This window comes from Hyperolius riggenbachi, chromosome 3 (assembly GCF_040937935.1).
Source record: "Hyperolius riggenbachi isolate aHypRig1 chromosome 3, aHypRig1.pri, whole genome shotgun sequence".
Lineage (NCBI taxonomy): Eukaryota > Metazoa > Chordata > Amphibia > Anura > Hyperoliidae > Hyperolius > Hyperolius riggenbachi.
This window is the reverse complement of record NC_090648.1, coordinates 481,134,807-481,141,164: the sequence shown is the minus strand read 5'-3', so window position 1 is coordinate 481,141,164 and position 6,358 is coordinate 481,134,807. Positions and strand designations below refer to the sequence as shown.

General features: G+C 44.9%; 1 long non-coding RNA gene across 2 annotated transcripts; it reads right to left on the bottom strand.

The window, feature by feature from the left end:
* Positions 1 to 1,981: 1,981 nt before the first annotated feature.
* LOC137561713 (uncharacterized) lies at positions 1,982 to 5,104 on the bottom strand. Of its 2 annotated transcripts, none has more exons than XR_011030095.1 (4): positions 5,049 to 5,104; positions 4,904 to 4,958; positions 3,276 to 3,366; positions 1,982 to 2,137 (listed from the first exon to the last, which is right to left on the bottom strand). It is a non-coding gene; the product is annotated as an uncharacterized lncRNA (long non-coding RNA). The 2 variants fall into 2 exon arrangements; XR_011030096.1 differs by having other exon boundaries at positions 4,904 to 4,953; positions 5,049 to 5,083.
* Between the last annotated feature and the right edge of the window lie 1,254 nt (positions 5,105 to 6,358).

Below are 6,358 nucleotides of genomic sequence, written 5' to 3'. Positions count from 1 at the left end.
ACTCTACAGAAAAGGTAGATATGCAGCGAGGTGAGTTCACTCAACTTAAAAGGTAGTTATATGCAGTGACGCAAGTTCACTCAACACAAAAGGTAGTTATGTGCAGCGAGGTGGGTTCACTCAACACAAACGTAGGTGTATGCAGTGATGAGGTGGGTTAACTAAACACAACAGGCACTAGTAGTAGGTAAATGCAGTACTGGGTAGGTAGTACAATGTGCAGCTCCCTGTCACACACACAGGTGTCACTGAATGTGCTGCTGAATGCTGGTGGGCTGCTGGCAGTGGTACACACACATTATGAATTAGCAATGCTGTCTAAGCAACACAAGTGTATCACACACACAGGTAGTAGTCACTGAATGTGCTGCTGCTGCTGGCAGTGCAAGTGGGACGCACAGTATGAATTAGCAATGCTGTCTAAACAACACAAGTGTATCACACACACAGGTAGTACTAGTCACTGAATGTGCTGCTGCTGCTGGCAGTGGGACACACAGTATGAATTAGCAATGCTGTCTAAACAACACAAGTGTCAGTTTCAAACACAGAAAAAAAAAATTGATCACAGCAGGATGAACTCTGAAAAGAGCTTTTCTGGGGCGCTATCTAAGCAAGCTAAGAAGGCAAGAGCCTGACTAATCTGTCCCTAGGAGAACAAGTCTGCAGCAGCTGTCCCTATTCTGTCTCTAGCAGGCACACGAGTGAGGCTAATGGCCGCCGGAGCCTGCCTTATATAAGGGGGGGTGGGGCTCCAGGGCTTAGCGTAGCCTGATTGGTTACAATGCGCCTGCTGACTGTGATGCAGAGGGTCAAAGTTGACCCTCATAGAGCATTATGGGGTGAATTGAACTTTCGGGAAAGTTCGCCTTCGCCTGCGAAGGCGAACCACCCGAGGTTCGCCTGGAACCGTTCGCCGGCGAACCGTTCGGCCCACCTCTAGAGCTCATATCTAATGTACTGACAAACAAGAGAAGTAACATAAATGTATTGCATACTGTTTACAAAACGAGTAGGCAGGCCCGGATTTACCTTACAGGAGCCTACAGGCACAGATGTCCTGGCACCTTAAACTTCAACCTCCATGAACCTACAAACCCCCACCAAACTGGACTGCAAGTGTGCTGGCTGGGCCTGCTGTCACTCCTCTTACTTCCCTTGCCCGTCATAGGTAGCTACAGGTGACACTTAGCATTAGGTAACCAGAGGTACCTTCAGGATTAAGTAGCTAGTGGTGCCCCCAACCAAAGGGAGATCTCGTCAGTGGAATGCTGAGAGCTGGATGAAAACCTCTCATTTAAAACCTTCTTGGGACTCTGAATAGGGAAGGATGGAGGGAAGGACAAGGGGAGGGAGACACCTTTCCATTAGCAGGCGCCTGTAAGCGCATGCCTACAGTGCCTTATAGTAAATTTGACCCTGTTTATAGGTATTCAGACCCATCCTAATCTATATTGCTTTCTTTTATAGAAAAAGATCTGCTGCTGTTTGGAATAAGATCGGTCTTTTCCCCCTCTCTTTTTCTCTCCCCTTCTCATGTAATATATACCTACCTCTTATACAGCCTGTACAAATCCATGAGAGCAATGTAAATTTACATAAAAATTACCTGTGTCTGAAAGCACTGCAAACAGCGCAATGGAACGAGCAAACTGATGCCGTATGCGTGTCATATTTACATTACCGCGCTATCAACACTCGGATTAAGCGGCTTCCTTTTTAAATGTCCTCCTTTCAGCAGAGAAGCAAGATGCACAGCAGGGCATTCTGGGAAACATATACACTGCTTCTGAGATCTCCTTAGGATGCATTGCAGCCATAACAGAGCGAATCTGTGGTAATTGATAATTTGCTTATCTTGTTTGTGTAGATGGCTCGTCTCCAAAAGCAGTTATAAATAAACAGTTTAAAAAAAGTAAATTGTTGTTTAAACTGATCATTATGGACCTTAAACATATTTATGATTCTTTATTTGCCAGTGCTTCCTTGTTGGTCATTACTTGGCGCTGCGGCGATTCCCATAAGCAGCTTTATCTTCCTTTAGGCATCGTTACTTTGACATTTACATCTCCATCTTGAAGGGGATGTCCTCTTTCTAGGCTAGAACTGAAAATGCAAATTTACATCACAGCTCCAACTAAAAAAGGAAACCAAAAATTCAGACAGTTATAGGAGTAAATGTCAGTTTCCAATTGTCTTTATAGCCAGACATTAGTTCTCTCACTTAATGGTTCTGCCAGTTCGTCTATGGTATAGTCTTAAATTGAAGTCCAAAAGTGCATACACACATCCAACTTTATGCCTGATTGTCATTTATACTGGTCGTTTGAACGACTTGAAGTGCTAACAACAAGTTGTTCAAATGTCCTCCTGTACTCACTGACCAACAAAGTGGCTGATATCCTAATTTACATGTTGCTTAACCAACTTGATAATCGACAATGGACTGGATAGAAAAATGGACTAGTTTAAACAACTCTATGTTTAAACATTGATTAGTTGGACAAACGACTAGATGTCATTTGTATGCATGTACGGACCTGACAGTCGTTTGAATGGCAGTTGGTTCAACTGATCCGCCAAGTGGATTGGGCAAACCGGCTGTCATCAGTCGCTCGACTGCACATACACACGTCCAACTTTTCATTCAAACGTCAAGTCGGATGACAAGTTGGGCGGAAAATCAGGATGTGTGTACGCGCCTTAAGTCCTTCTTTTTTGCAATCCTCCCTCCCTAACCCATTCCAACATGATAACATAAAGAATTGCCCCCCCACCTCCGAATCCCCATCTACCCATGAAGCCACTGAAAGTTTAAGCAACAACTCTTTATTGGGGCTTTCATCATGGTGCCCTTTGTTTTTTGGAGATGAGCTTCATGTATATCTAAACAAAAGACGTTTGCAAATTTGGGTGCCAAACCCTAAGTTCCCTATCACTTACCCTCACGGATGTCCAGAGTTGTGTTGCTTTCTGACTTGCTCCGTAGACATCAGGGCTTTGGCTACTTGAAACATTGCCGCTATTAGGAGTTTATCTACATGGCAGTCAAACTCCAAGCACCACCGCTATCTTTGCCGTTATCGGGAGTTTGGCTACATAGTAGCTGAACTCCATGTGCCGCTGCTTCCTTTCCTGGAAGTTAGCTGGAGCTTGGCTGTATAATAACCAAAGTCTGGTTCCTCTGGTGCCCAAATTATATGTAATATAACCAAATCATTACGGTCTATCATGGAACCAATTTAACAGCCAGGGTAGGTATGCTCCCAAATTACCTGATTTGGTGGGCTGCTATGGCACTGCAGTGTCATGGCCTCAAGCCTCCATCAGTCGCTCTGCCCCTTATTGGCCTCGATCCATAAAAGGCTGTGCGATTAAAAAAGATCTGGTTATTAAAATACTGCATTCAGTATTTTAGACTTTTGTTTGCTAATTCATAAATGTCACAGGTGCGGTAGAAGTTCGGTAATTTACCAGCTTCAATTGACAAAAACCTATTTATTAAGAAACAGCAGAGCAGTGGGGAGTTGTCTCTGTGTTGTTGCAAGCTGTTCCGTGCAGTGAGGGCATTACAATAGTAAGCCGCATCCCCAACATCCCTTTGGAATGTACAGTACATGTTTGTTATATTGTTTGTTATAATCCCTCTGCTCCGTGTGAATCTGTCCATTAGCCTGTCTTAACATTTTATTTTATTGCCACAGCTTACATGAACTGCAAGAGACATTAAACATGTCATGCTTAGGTGATTTCCCCACTAGCTCCTCTGCATCTTCCCAAGTGCTCGGTAAAGTCAGCTGTTTTATGCATTACTTCATACGGTAAAGCTTTATGAATCTAGGCCATTGTAGGGAATATGTGGCTGTAATTAAACCTTTCTGCCAGCATCTAAGAAGATAAAGAGATACTGTTGAGGTGTGACAAGGTAAGGCAAAGGTGTGTGTGTGTGTGTGTGTGTGTGTGTGTGTGTGTGTGTGTGTGTGTGTGTGTGTGTGTGTGTGTGTGTGTCAGGGTGTGTCAGGAGGTTCATGAAATGCTGTACTGGCAGTTGTGGGAGAAGAGGTGATTGAAGGAGTGGCCCCCACCCACCTTGCTTAAGCCCAATCAGTTTAAATCATCCAGTGCAACAACCTTCCTCCCTCCCCCCTACCCACCACTCCTGACCTCCCTCAATACCAGATCAAACACCGTGAATAATATTTTTAACACACAAAAGCTACTTTTTTTTTTTTTATATGTGTCCAATAGAAAAATGAGTAATAACATTTGATCACTGCACCTACATTACATACATCTGTAGATGACTAAAACTACATTACATCTTTTGATGAAGTAACACTTATGCCATACAATATGTGAAAATCGTCATAGGTCTCATATGACAAGTGCAGCCATCATTTCCACACACGTATGAAATGCAGCAATCATTTTCTTCACATATGCATATATCATCTCTCCCCCATCCATCATTTCACTTAACTAACAAGTGCAGCCACAATTTTGTTCATGTAATGAGTGGAGATATCGTTTATGTCCTCCACTTAGGAAATATAGCTGTCATTTTCCTCATATTAAAAACAGACACAATTTTCTTCATACATGAACTACAGCCACCATTTTTGCCAACTAACAAATGTGGCCAACATTTCCCCGAAATATCATGCCCCCTCAATTGAAATACAGCTGACAGGTAAGCCAGATTCCACTCTCTGCAATAGCTCAATAGAATTGTGCTTTAAAGGGATCCTGAAGTGAGAAGCACATGGAAGTTGCCATATTGATTTCCATTTAAACAAAAAACATTTGCCTAGCTGCAGTCTTGCTTGTCTTTCTGGTATCAATGTCTAAATCACCCAAATGAAACAGGTATGTTGCTAATCCGGTCAGACTTCAGTCAGAGCACCTGATCTGCATGCTGGTTCAGGGTCTTCAGGGTCTATGGTTAAAGAGAACCTGTACTGAGTAAAAATATTTAAAATAAACACATGAGGTAATTTCAAATAAACATTACATAGTTACATTGCCATCAGTTCCTTTCAGAAGCTCACCATTTTCTTTTGACAATAATCCCTTCCAGTTCTGACAATATATCAGTTGCTGTCAGTAAAATATCAGTTGCTGTCAGTTATAGCTGAGAGGAAAACTGATGTACCAAGTAGTGTCCATGTTTCGCTATGGCTCAAGTGGGCGATGTTACAGTTTAACTGTGTGCTGACCAGAAAGCTGTTATGGGTAACGGCCATTTTCAAAATGGAGGATGGAAAATTCCCTTGATCACAGTGAACAAACAGGACGCGGGACAGGAGAAAGACACTGAGGAGTAGACTACATGGGAGGTAAGTATGACTTGTGTATGCTTATTTTGGCTTTTAATGTTCTGTTCAGGTTTTCTTTAACCACCCTGGCGTTCTATTAAGATCGCCAGGGCGGCTGCGGGAGGGTTTTTTCTAAATTAAAAAAAAACTATTTCATGCAGCCAACTGAAAGTTGGCTGCATGAAAGCCCACTAGAGGGCGCTCCGGAGGCGTTCTTCCGATCGCCTCCGGCGCCCAGAATAAACAAGGAAGGCCGCAATGAGCGGCCTTCCTTGTTTTGCTTACATCGTCGCCATAGCGACGAGCGGAGTGACGTCATGGACGTCAGCCGACGTCCTGACGTCAGCCGCCTCCGATCCAGCCCTTAGCGCTGGCCGGAACTTTTTGTTCCGGCTACGCTGGGCTCAGGCGGCTGGGGGGCCCCTCTTTTGCCGCTGCTCGCGGCGGATCGCCGCAGAGCGGCGGCGATCAGGCAGCACACGCGGCTGGCAAAGTGCCGGCTGCGTGTGCTGCTCTTTATTTGATGAAAATCGGCCCAGCAGGGCCTGAGCGGCAGCCTCCGGCGGTGATGGACGAGCTGAGCTGGTTAAAAGCTCTTTCACATGCCCAACGCATGTCACCCATGGATCAGGAGCTGATCCCCTTTGGCGACATCTCTGAGCCCTGCTGCACTGCTGTGTCGCTGACAACATGCTGTATTGCTATATGGAGGGGCAATGGAGGGACGAAAAGTGGCACATGCTTGATGTCACGTGGTGGGCGAGGGAGTTGCGCAAACAATGGGATTGCCAGGGGGATCGGTGCTGCTGGTGTTGGGTACATCCTTCCAGTGGATCGCTCACGCATTGGGGGTCGTCTGGTGCCTTACACATGCCTGATTGTCAGCTGGGACATCTTTATCGTCTGCCTCAGCCAACTTAAATCAGTTGTATGCACGTCTTTAAAGTGTACTAGAGACACTATAAAAGAAAGATTTGATACTTACCCGGGGCTTCCTCCAGTCCCATAAGCACCGGTGAGACCCTCACCGTCCTCCCGTGTGC